The sequence below is a fragment of the Grammomys surdaster genome, unplaced genomic scaffold (genome assembly GCF_004785775.1).
Source record: "Grammomys surdaster isolate TR1022 unplaced genomic scaffold, NIH_TR_1.0 267, whole genome shotgun sequence".
NCBI classification, from domain to species: Eukaryota; Metazoa; Chordata; class Mammalia; order Rodentia; family Muridae; genus Grammomys; species Grammomys surdaster.
The window spans coordinates 3404725-3415508 of NW_021604708.1; the positions used below are offsets into that span (position 1 = coordinate 3404725).

Genomic DNA, 10784 nt, shown 5'->3' on the forward strand with positions numbered 1-10784 from the left:
TGTGTGTGTGTGTGTGTGTGTGTGTGTGTGTGTGTGTGTGTGTGTGTGTGATTTACTTTCCCCTTTCTTGTCAGCCCCAAAGAATTAAGTTTTGCTCCCTCAGAAGTCTGGTGAATGGCTAATCCCCAACTCCATACTTAGCCTTCCTTGGTTTGCTCTGTGGTGTTGAAGCTGTCCTTCGACACTTTTGCTGACAAATTCAACTGGACTATGTGGAATAAACCCAACAAATCTTTAAGAGTAGTTAAGAGCATATGGAACTGGAAACCAGAGGATATATTGTGTTGTAAGAGGAATGTCTCGACTTGTGTAGCGTATTAGTCAGTCATGGTCTTCTAGAGTAACAGAACTTATAAAGTTATGTTGTCAAAAACCCTTCTCTATATCTAATGAGATAATGGTATTTCTTGTCTTTCAATCTGTTTGTGGTGAATAATGTTTATTGATTTACATGTTTGAACCATCCCTGCATCTCTAGAATGATCATGGCAGAAGATATTTTGCTATGTTCTCAGTGTCTTCTATAATGTTCCCTTCTAATTTCTTCTTTCATTACTATGGGTCTTCTTGTACTTTATTTAATCTTGCTAAAAGTTTGTCAATCATGTTGGTTTTCTGAAAGAAGCAATTCATTGCATTGATTCTTTGAATTGATATTTTATGTCTGTTTGCTTGTTTCTATTTCATTGATTTCAGTTCTGAGTTTGATTGTTTCTTACTGTCTTCTCTGTTGGGTGCTACTCCTTGTAGTCCTTGTCCAGAGCTTTCAGAATGACACTATGTCACCAACTTCCTGTGATAAGATCGCTCCTGTCTTCTGCTGTAGGCATTTAGTGCTATGAGCTTGGCTCCTAGAACCTCCTTCCTTGTGTCTGATAGGAATGGGCATGTTGTGTCTTTATCTTCATTCAGTTTAAAAAGGATTCAATTTCTTTCTTGATTTCTGTCTTGACCCATTTGTCACTTAGCAGTGAGTTATTCAGTTTTCATGAGTTTGTATATTTTTCTGCTGCTTTAATCCATGGTGGTCAGATAAGAGGTAAAATGTTATTTCAATTTTCTTGTATCTGTTGTGACTTGCTTTGTGTCCTAGTTTGTGGCTAATTTTAGAGCAAATTCCATTAGATGCTGAAAAGAAAGTGTATTCTTTCCTGTTTAGTTGAAATGTTCTGTAGATGTCTGCTAGGTCCATTTGACTTATGTTATTTAACTGTAGTATTTCTGTGTATAGTTTTTGTCTGGGTGGCCTGTCTATTAAGGAAAGTGGGGAATAGAAGCCACCCACTCTCACTGTGGATTGAAAATATGTGATTTTAGCTGTAGTAGTATTTCTAGTATGAACTTGGATGCCCTTGTATTTAGTGCATAACTGTTTACAATCACAATATTCTCTTAGTGGATTTTTCCTTTATAGAGTATGTAATATCCTTCCCTGTCTCTTTGGATCAGTTTTGAATAGAAGCCTATTTTGTCTGATATTAAAATAACTGTACCTGCTTGCTTCTTGGGACCATTTGCTTAGAATACCTTTTTCCTTCTTTTTACCCCGAGATGATGTCTATTTTTTTTTTTTTTTTTTTTTTTTTTGCATGTCATAGCAACCTTTTTTTATTAGATCTCTTTGCCAGATTCTGACACCTAGAAGTATATGCATTTACACCTTACAATGACTGCTTGAGTGCCAGTATGGTCCATCAATTCAAACTTCTTTAACTATCTTCCACATGTTTTTTCAAAGACTGATGTAGAATCTTCTCCACCTCCCCCACTGGCTGCTTTCCCAAAGCAGTTAACAAAGGAGATCTATGATGTTATGAATACAAAGAATTTGAACAGAACCAGAAAACAATGAAACAACTGTCAATGGAAACATCAAGTAAGGAGGGACTTCCACAGAAGTTGTAACACTCAACAAGGAAACCAAAGACTGTCCTCTGGGGTTAAATCAAGCTCCAGGTCTTGCTTGGTCAGAGGATGACTCCGGAGCCGCTGGACCATCATCTTGCCTTTAGTCTGATCAGAAGTGTTCTTACTCCTGACTTTTCTGATCATGTCCATCACCCACACCGTTGCCTGAAATTGTCCCACCACAGTGACTCGGGTTTGGCCTGAGGTTGTGAACCATCTCTCCAGCTGAATGAGAGTGTGGCTGTTGACCTCTAGGGTGCGAAGGTATTCGTCCTCAGGGCCAAATATTTCGTCTTCCTGGTCCTCTTCCATGTAAAAAATTAGTGGGTGGTGGAAGTAGTCAGGCACATCCCACCATGCGTTCCTTTGTGGGTCACTCATTCCTGTCTCCTGTAGGCTCCTACTTGCTTTAGCACAGAGAGATTCCGGGAAACTGGTTGCTTGGCGCCGATGTCTATTCTTGATGTGGAGGTTTATTTCTTATATTCAGTAGAAAGATGGGATCTAATCTGCTAGTCTGTTATCAATGAGCAGTGTTTATTGATTTCTAATATTTTGTTGTTGTAGTATGAGTTTTCCTCCACTCTTTTGATTTACTGTTCTGGGATCATTTTATTTCCTGTGTCTTTTTGGATGTGGCTAATATCATCAGATTGAAGTTTTCCTTCTAATGCTTTCTGTCCAGTTGGATTGGTAGATAGAAATTATTTAAATTTGGTTTTGTTGTGAAATGTCTTTCTTTCCTTGTTGGTTGCAATTGACAGTTTTGCTGGATATAGTCTCTCTGTGTTTGTAGATATCTGTCCAGGCCCTGCTGGCTTTCAGATTGTCCATTGACAAGTCAGGTGTTATACTAATTGGCATGTCTTTATAAGATTGATCTTTCTCCCTTGCAATTTTCATTATTGTTTCTCGGTTCTATATATTTAAAGTTTTGAATATTATGTGTTTTGGGAAGTTTCTTTTCTGGTCCTGTCTATTTGGTGTTCTATCTGTTTCTTCTACTTGAACAGGTACCCACTTCTTTAGATTTGGAAAATTTTCTTCTATGAAAGAAAAAATTTACCGGGCAGTGGTGGCACATGCCTTTAATCCCAGCACTTGGGAGGCAGAGGAAGGTGGATTTCTGAATTCAAGGCCAGCCTGGTCTACAGAGTGAGTTCCAAGACAGCCTGGGCTATAAAGAGAAACCATGTCTCAAAAAAAAAAAAAAACCATAAAAACAAAAAAAACCAACCAAACAAACAAACAAAAAAACAGAAAAAAAATTAAAATGTTTTTTGAGCCTTTGTCCTATTTTCTGGACATTTTGTAACTGGATTTTAAAAATATATTTAGCATTTTCTTTGACTTCATTTTACCTTGTCTTCAATTTCTCTCTTGAACGTCTTGTAATCTGTTGATGAGGTTTACCTTTGAGGTTTCTGTTTGACATCCTCAGTTTTTTATTTCCAGTTTTAGTTCAGTTTGGTTTTCCTTAGTGATTCTATTTCTATTTTCCTGTCTTGAAATGTTTTCCTCATTTCATTGTCTTACGGCTTCTATTCTGTGAAGAGACACCATGACCCTCACAACTCTTAAAAAGGAAACAATTTAGCTGTGGCTAGGTTACAGTTCACAGCAAAAAGAGTGAGCCAGCCAATGGACCTGCTAATGCTTCTGAAACCTCAAAGCCCACCTTCAGTGACACATTTCTTCCAATAAGGCCACACCTACTCCAACAAGGACACATTTCCTAATCCTTTCAAATAATGCTACTCCTTATGAGCTTTTAGAGGTCACTTCCATTCAAACTACCACATTCATTCAACTGTTTGTGTTTTTACACTTTTCAGTTAGGCATTTTTCGTATTTTTTTAAAGGTGAAGTTCCTTAAACTCATTCATAATTATTATTTTAAAGTCCTTGTCTTCTGCTTTTTTGAATATTTTGCATTTCTCAAGGGTCTATTGCAATATGGTTACTGGCTTCTCAGGAAGGCATATTGTCTTGTCTGTCCATCTGGCAGAGAAGTTATGATATTTGAAGTGTTTCTTGGTGTAAATATGTGTTCCTGTCCTTATTGGGTGGGTATTCTGTTCTTTGGTTACTGTCGTCCACTCTGGATCCTTGGCAAGTGTGGTGGCTGTGGGGTTTCTGGTAGAGAGGACTCCTGTAGCTTGCTGAGTGACACAAAGGAATGGAGATGGGCTGTGAAGAAAGGCTCAGAGGGGCTGAGGGAAACAGCTAAGTGGATCCTAGATCCCCACCAAGCAGCCAAGTCCCCAGGGATGAAGGTGGGATAAGGAGGAGAGGATCTTGAGTTTCAGCTCAGCGTGGTCACTGGGAGTCCCTGGTTTAAAAGAGTTTCTGTGTGACATTGGCTGACACAAAGGAAGGGAAAGCTGAGTGGATCCACAGGAAAAGTCTAGTATTTCTTACGTGTATGGGTATTTACATGCAGTGTCTAGAAGAGGCCAGAAGAGGGCAATAGATGCCCTAGTACTGGAGCTCAACACGCTTATGAGCTGCCCTGTGGTGCTAGAATTCAAAGTCGGGTCCTCTGAAAGAGCAGCTAGTGATCTAGCGTGACGGTTTCTTTAGAAATTGAAAACAGAGCCACAGAGGCTTCCCTCCACTGGGCACGTGGCCACAGTATCATAATCAAAGTGTTCTGAGACATTCACTGTGTTCTCAACATTCATGGAAATGGATCAGTGTCTTCTGAGACACTCACACGTTTGTATTCATAGCACGATTATTCCAGTAAGTAAGATACAGAATTAAGCCACTGTCTATCAATGGACAGATGAAAACAGGGCAGACACACATAGAGCTTTAGCTACTCCGCCCTCTCTAAAAAGGCTCTGTCACTTGCAGTCACTGGAATATCGAAGGTGAGGATAGGCTGTTAAGTGAGGTAGACCAGCCATAGAGGGACAGATTCCACAGGACTTCACTTACAGTGTGCAGTCTGAGTGTTCACTCGGCAATAGCAGTATAGAGTGGGGTCACCAAGGGTTAGGATGGAGAGGCATAGTTACTTTAGTTACTTTGATTTAGCTATCCTTTGGTACATACATATACCAAAAAAAAAAAAAATCAACCATTTATCCATCATATTTTGAATGCATGGTGCATGTGTGGAAATTAGGAAATAAGATGGTCTCAAGGTGTTTCCATAGTGTAGTGGTCATCACGCTTGCCTAACATGCAAGAGGTCCCTGGTTCGAAACCAGCTGGAAACAGTGTTAGTTTTCTCACTTCCTTGTGTGTTTTTAGACCTTCATCTCATTCCCTTGGGAGACATGGATTTTGGCTATGTTCTTAGCTTTTACGATCACGTATTCTTGGATCCTAGCTATATCAAATAAACTGTTTGAATGACAGTAGAAATTACTAGCCATAAAAGAAAGTACAAGAAATGATCTGCCATGTAGGGGGGATTAGCTCAAATGGTAGAGCGCTTGCTTAGCATGCAAGAGGTAGTGGGATCGATGCCCACATCCTCCACAGCTTTTGAACTTCTAGTCATTCTCTTTTAAACGTCACTCTTAGTAAATTTACTATTGGATCCTGTGGAAGAGATGTCTGGTTTGGACTGAGTTGATCTTACTCTTTACTGTCACACTTAAAAGTATAAACTTCTGAGTTCCATTCAGCTTTCAGTGTTCATCTAACAAATGCTTGTAAACATTTACAAAGTTGAGTAAGAACTTTTTCTGTGCAGGTGTAAAACTTCACCCTTAAACCTCCATATTGTGCCTGCTGTAACTTCTCTGGAACCTTCCTTGCCCATCTTTTGCCAACTCTGCTGCTTTGGTGGGAGGTTGTTCTGAGCCCCACGGGAAGGGAGCTTCCCATAACCCTGCACTGCCATCACCAACATCACGTGGACAAACGTCTACTAGGCCCGAGTGGGACTTGGCCCTTTTCCTACGAGTCTCAGTTTCCCATTTCTAAGCTCTGTGTAAAAACCGAGAATCACTTTGCTGTGACCATTTAAGGAACCTAGCCGGGTTCTCTCAAAAGCTCTCCAGTGTCTACAGCGTTCTCGAGGTGGTTGTGAGTGCCCTGCTCTACCCTCCTTCCTTCTCTTTTTGTCTTTACCTTCAGAAGGCAGTGTAGTATGCCCTACACTCTGCCCTGCTTCCTGCCAGAGGCTCTAACTGAAAATGCTCCCTCCTGACATTCCTAGACAGGTTGGAAAACAACCATTAAACCCACCAAGGACACTTCCACCTCGCCCAGCTGAAATGTCATGAGTGGACCCTCTTGAGTTGAAGTGTCTTGAGTGGACATTCTAACACAGGACATTCCCCATGGAATATCTGGATCCCGGATTAGCATTCTTCTGTTGTGGAATCTGAAAAAATAGGGTGGACAGTAGTTCCCTCCTGGAAGATGAAGCAGCGGGTGTGCTTGCCTGGCTCTACTGCAGCTTGGGTTTAAATGCCTTCCTGGTCTGGAACTGCCCTGGCAGTGTCCCACAGTGATAGAGCCCAGCTCTAGGGGCAGGAGACTATTACCAGGAGCCCAGTCTAAATCAAGGCTCTGGAAGTTGAGAGTGTTAATGAGTGAGTTACTGTGCAGACTAGGCAGAGACAGGGGTGTTGAGGCAGAGGAAGAGCTCATTTCTTTTTTTTTTTTTTTTTTTTGGTTTTTCGAGACAGGGTTTCTCTGTGTAGCCCTGGCTGTCCTGGACCTCACTCTGTAGACCAGGCTGGCCTTTAACTCAGAAATCCGCCTGCCTCTGCCTCCCAAGTGCTGGGATTAAAGGCAAGTGCCACGGCGAGGTCATTATTTCATACTCAACCTCTGCTTCCCAATTCAGGCCTTGTCACTTCCCTACTCTGAGATGTTGTGAAAAACAATCTACCTGAGCTTTCATTGCATCTGGAAAGGGTGGATGCACACAAGTCCTTTTGCTGTCAAAATTCAACTGAGCTACATGGAATAAACTCAACAAATCGTTTTGATTAGTTAAGGGCATATGGAACTGAAAAGCTTAGATTGTTTGTGGAATTAGTGAAAGAGGGAATGTCTCTAGTCATGTAGACACATACAGAATCAGAGGATACAGAATGTCCAGCAGAACGAGCTTGAGCAGTATTTACTTGCTCATTCACTCATTCAGTCAGGGAATAAAGAACCTCCTTGTTACTTCTCTTCCAAGGAGAGCAGTGAGGTAAGACTCCTGAGAGAAAAGAATGCCAGAGGAGTGAAACAGGAGGTCAGGGAGGGCACAGGGCAGTTGCAAGTGAAGCTGTTCCCTCAGCTCAGAGGGTCTTGCTTAGATGAATCCCAGAGGGATGTGAATGCCATCCTTCTGGATGTGAAATGCTTCAGATGCAGCACTAGCTGCTAGGGTGCAAAATCCAAGTGAGGCTTTGTTCTTTAAAAGCTGCAAGTGGGTACAGGGTGCTTGGAGACGAAGACATTTCTAATGTGAAGTTGTGGATGGGAGAGGCAGTCTCAGTACAGCTGCAGATCTGTCAAACTCCTGACCTAAGGTCCTAAGGTCCAACCTCAGAGAGGGCAAGGAGGCTTCCTTTTCCACCCAGGGTTGATTAGTTGCTTGTGTAGCAGGTTGACAGTGGGTGGCAAAGAAGGACTGGAATCCCCCCCCCCAACACACACACACACACCGAGTTACTGATCACAATGAAATCAGGAACTGATCCTGGTTGTTTGGTGAGATGTGTAGGGAGGATTACAGGCCACACTAGACACTTTGGATCAGTATCTGCTAGTACTATCGTGTGCTGGAGGAAGAACAGCAGATACCTTCTCAGCATGGTGCACTGAAGGTGCCTGGCTGCAGTTAAGGCACAAAACCAAATGTGAAGACATCCACTCTTTACTCAGCTAACAAATGAATCCTGAACTATGTTGCTGTTCTGCTTGCAATGTTTTGAGAGCAACAATTTCAAAGAAACTGATTGACACTTAAAAAAAAAAAAAGCAAAAACCTGAGACTGTGGATATATGTCAGTACAAGGGACACAGCAGAGCCCAGGATAGGCAAAGGCAGATCCTCCAGAACCATTCTTTCCCACTGTGTAATGTCACAGCAGGGAGAAACAAATGCCCAATTCTCTACCCCTAGATGCACACCCAGGGTCAGGAGGCCAAGTGAAGCCAGTAGAGGAGGACTGAGTGTTGAGAATAGAGTCAGCAATTAAATGGACCCCATTGTGTGCAATCTCAACTATTTCACTGTTGTAGAAGGCTGTGACTATTTTTATTTTCTGTCTCCTGAAAGCTAAGATTTCATAAACTGTAGTCTTAGAAACATCCCTTAAAACTTGTTCTGACCATTCAACTTCTGAAGATGTTTGGGTCTGAGAAGCCTTTGGCTCACTGTTTTATTCATCTCAGATGAGTGGAGTGGAAATTCCCGTCTCTTAAGACACCTCACTCCCATTGGTTAGCCTCATTGAATTCAACCTTTTGGAATTTCCCCGAATGTGTATTTGTTGGCTGTACTCTGCCCTTCACTGCTGTCCTGGTTTTGGAGCATCACAACCCTTGCTCAGAGAAGACAAAGCATGCCTCCTACAGATTTGTGTGCCTTTTGGAAGCACAACACACGTCTTTTTGCCTGTACACTTCTCAAATTCACTGTATAGACTTTTTAAAAGAACCCAAGTAATGGGCTGTGGCTTAGTGGCATGGTGCTTGCCTAGCATATAAAGCCTTAATTCAATCCACAGCACTTTAGAGAACAAAAGTTCGGAGAAATATCTGAGAACATCGGACGTACTGCGTTACACTCATCTTCATATTTACTTTCTATAATGTAATAGGGAAGCTCACTAAAAGGATCGTCGTAAATGCCACAACAGACCTCTTCTGGGCTCCCTGGGAATGATGGGAGGGACAAAGCTCAGGTTCAGAAAACTGTCAGAAGGGTCTCGGCTGGAAGATGCTTTGGACCTCACTAAGCAGTTGGACATTGATGATGTGCTTGCAATTCTGAACTTGACATTCCTCAGTTCAGTGTCTCTAGAATAGCAGAAGGCAGAAATGAAGGGGTAGAACAAAATACGAACTCAGTATAAGGCAATCAAAAGGAAACACAATCAAGGTGGTATGCCTTACAAATTCGCTTCATCTTTTATTTTGAAGGCAAAGCATAGTAGCTAAAAACAGCACACACATGGCCCGTACGGGGATCGAACCCGCGACCTTGGCGTTATTAGCACCATGCTCTAACCAACTGAGCTAACCGGCCATACATAGAAGCCTTTCTCTATGACCTCTACAGATATTTAATGACAAAGTTGCCAAATGAGAAAGGGATTTGTTTCCCAAAATTTTAAGATTTTCTTTAAGATGTAAAAAAATTTACAAAACTTGCCTTATTCTAAGTAGAAAGTTTCTATGAGCAGAAAGAAAATTCTGTACGACAGCAACAAATGTCACCTTGCGCTCACTCATTGCTCAGCTCGGTCTGTAGGATCCACGGAGACTCGCCTTATAGTCCAGTACACTCGCTCAATCGAGGCACAAACTGCACGCCATCCCCTGGCCAACACGGAGTTCTGCAGCCCACTTCTCCCTCTTACCCACAAATGACTATTTGAAGTCTTCCCAATTTTAAACAATTTCAGAATACATTCGCCAATAATAATAATAATAATAATAATAATTTTTTTTAGATAAAGCAGTGGGTGCCAGGTCTCCCCCAGATCGCGTCTCTCTACTGAGCTGCTATCTAGACGAGGGTATTCCGGACCAGTGGCGGAGAGGCCGGGTATGTGTTCCAGGGCAGCAGGACGTGGTCTCTCCGGACACTATCGGGTCCGTGGAGTCTCTGCGTGTTGAGAAGAGTGCAGGATCAGCGCGTCCTTAGTCCGTCGCAGGGACGAGTCTTCTCGGCGCATCCACGCTTGTCCTGGGTCGCAGTAATGCCAAGCTCTGCTCAGTTTAAACTAGGATTTACCATCGTCACTAGATTAGTAGCCATTCCAGAAGTTTTGGGGATGCCTGCGCTCCTCGGTGTTTCAAGGCTGTCTCAGCAAGAACTCTAGGAGGCAAGATCGGGCTTTCACATTCTTTGCGCCTGAATTTTGGGATGGGCGCCGGTGTCATTTTGTCCTTCTTTAATAAAGTCGCGAAGGAGTCGACAACTTGAGATTCTGAAATGAGTATTTTCAGGTCGCCCAGAAAATGCTTACCTTGGTGACTACTAATATCTGTAACTCCGAAGTCGCCCGCAATCTCCTAGTCTGTAACTGAGGAGGCCAACCCAGTGCGTCAGTCTCCACCTCCCAGTCTTTGTTCTTCGGGGACCTTTTGCTGAAAAGATACCGTTGGTCTTGTTCTCTAGGGACTCTCAGAGCTCCAGTCCCCTAACTGGTGGCCTTACTGTGGCAACAACCACAAAAATAGACACGAACAAAAGAGGATTTTAAAGAGCGGGACGCGTGAGGCGTGAAGCATAGCTCTGAGAAATGTCCCAAGCCACCGCACTAAACTCAAACTGCTTTTACCCCGAGACTGTTAGAACCCTTGGAGACAAGGTCTCCGACTGCCAGTCCAAGAGCTCTGCTGGGTCTTCATTTCAACAACGCTCTGTCCTCGATATTGATCCCATAATTTTCCAAAGTTACAAAACCTGTGCGTGCACAGCTGACAAGGTCCTTACAAACCTCTCTGAAGTTAACCCAGGAAAAAGTCATCTACCTCCTTTCAAAACTATTGAGATCTGCCGGGGTGTAGCTCTAGGGCACAGGGAGCTTAAATGAGACATCTTAACATGACAGTTAATTTCTTTGGGAGATGGGGGCAGAGTTCCACAAAGTGTTGACTCTGGTCTCCGTGGGTGGGAAATTATAAATTGATATTCTGTTTACCATTGTTATGTGTTAGGTGACAAAAACCAGTTTTGT

General features: G+C 42.6%; 3 non-coding genes and 1 pseudogene across 3 annotated transcripts; 2 read left to right on the forward strand and 2 right to left on the reverse strand.

Annotated features, from left to right (window-relative positions):
* Positions 1 to 1789: 1789 nt before the first annotated feature.
* Positions 1790 to 2289, reverse strand: LOC114628359 (annotated as a pseudogene).
* Positions 2290 to 5062: 2773 nt separating this feature from the next.
* Positions 5063 to 5135, forward strand: Trnav-aac. Its single transcript has one exon. It is a non-coding gene; the product is annotated as a tRNA-Val (tRNA).
* Positions 5136 to 5327: 192 nt separating this feature from the next.
* On the forward strand, positions 5328 to 5400 carry Trnaa-agc. The gene has a single exon. It is a non-coding gene; the product is annotated as a tRNA-Ala (tRNA).
* A 3650-nt stretch (positions 5401 to 9050) lies between these two features.
* On the reverse strand, positions 9051 to 9124 carry Trnai-aau. Its single transcript has one exon. It is a non-coding gene; the product is annotated as a tRNA-Ile (tRNA).
* Between the last annotated feature and the right edge of the window lie 1660 nt (positions 9125 to 10784).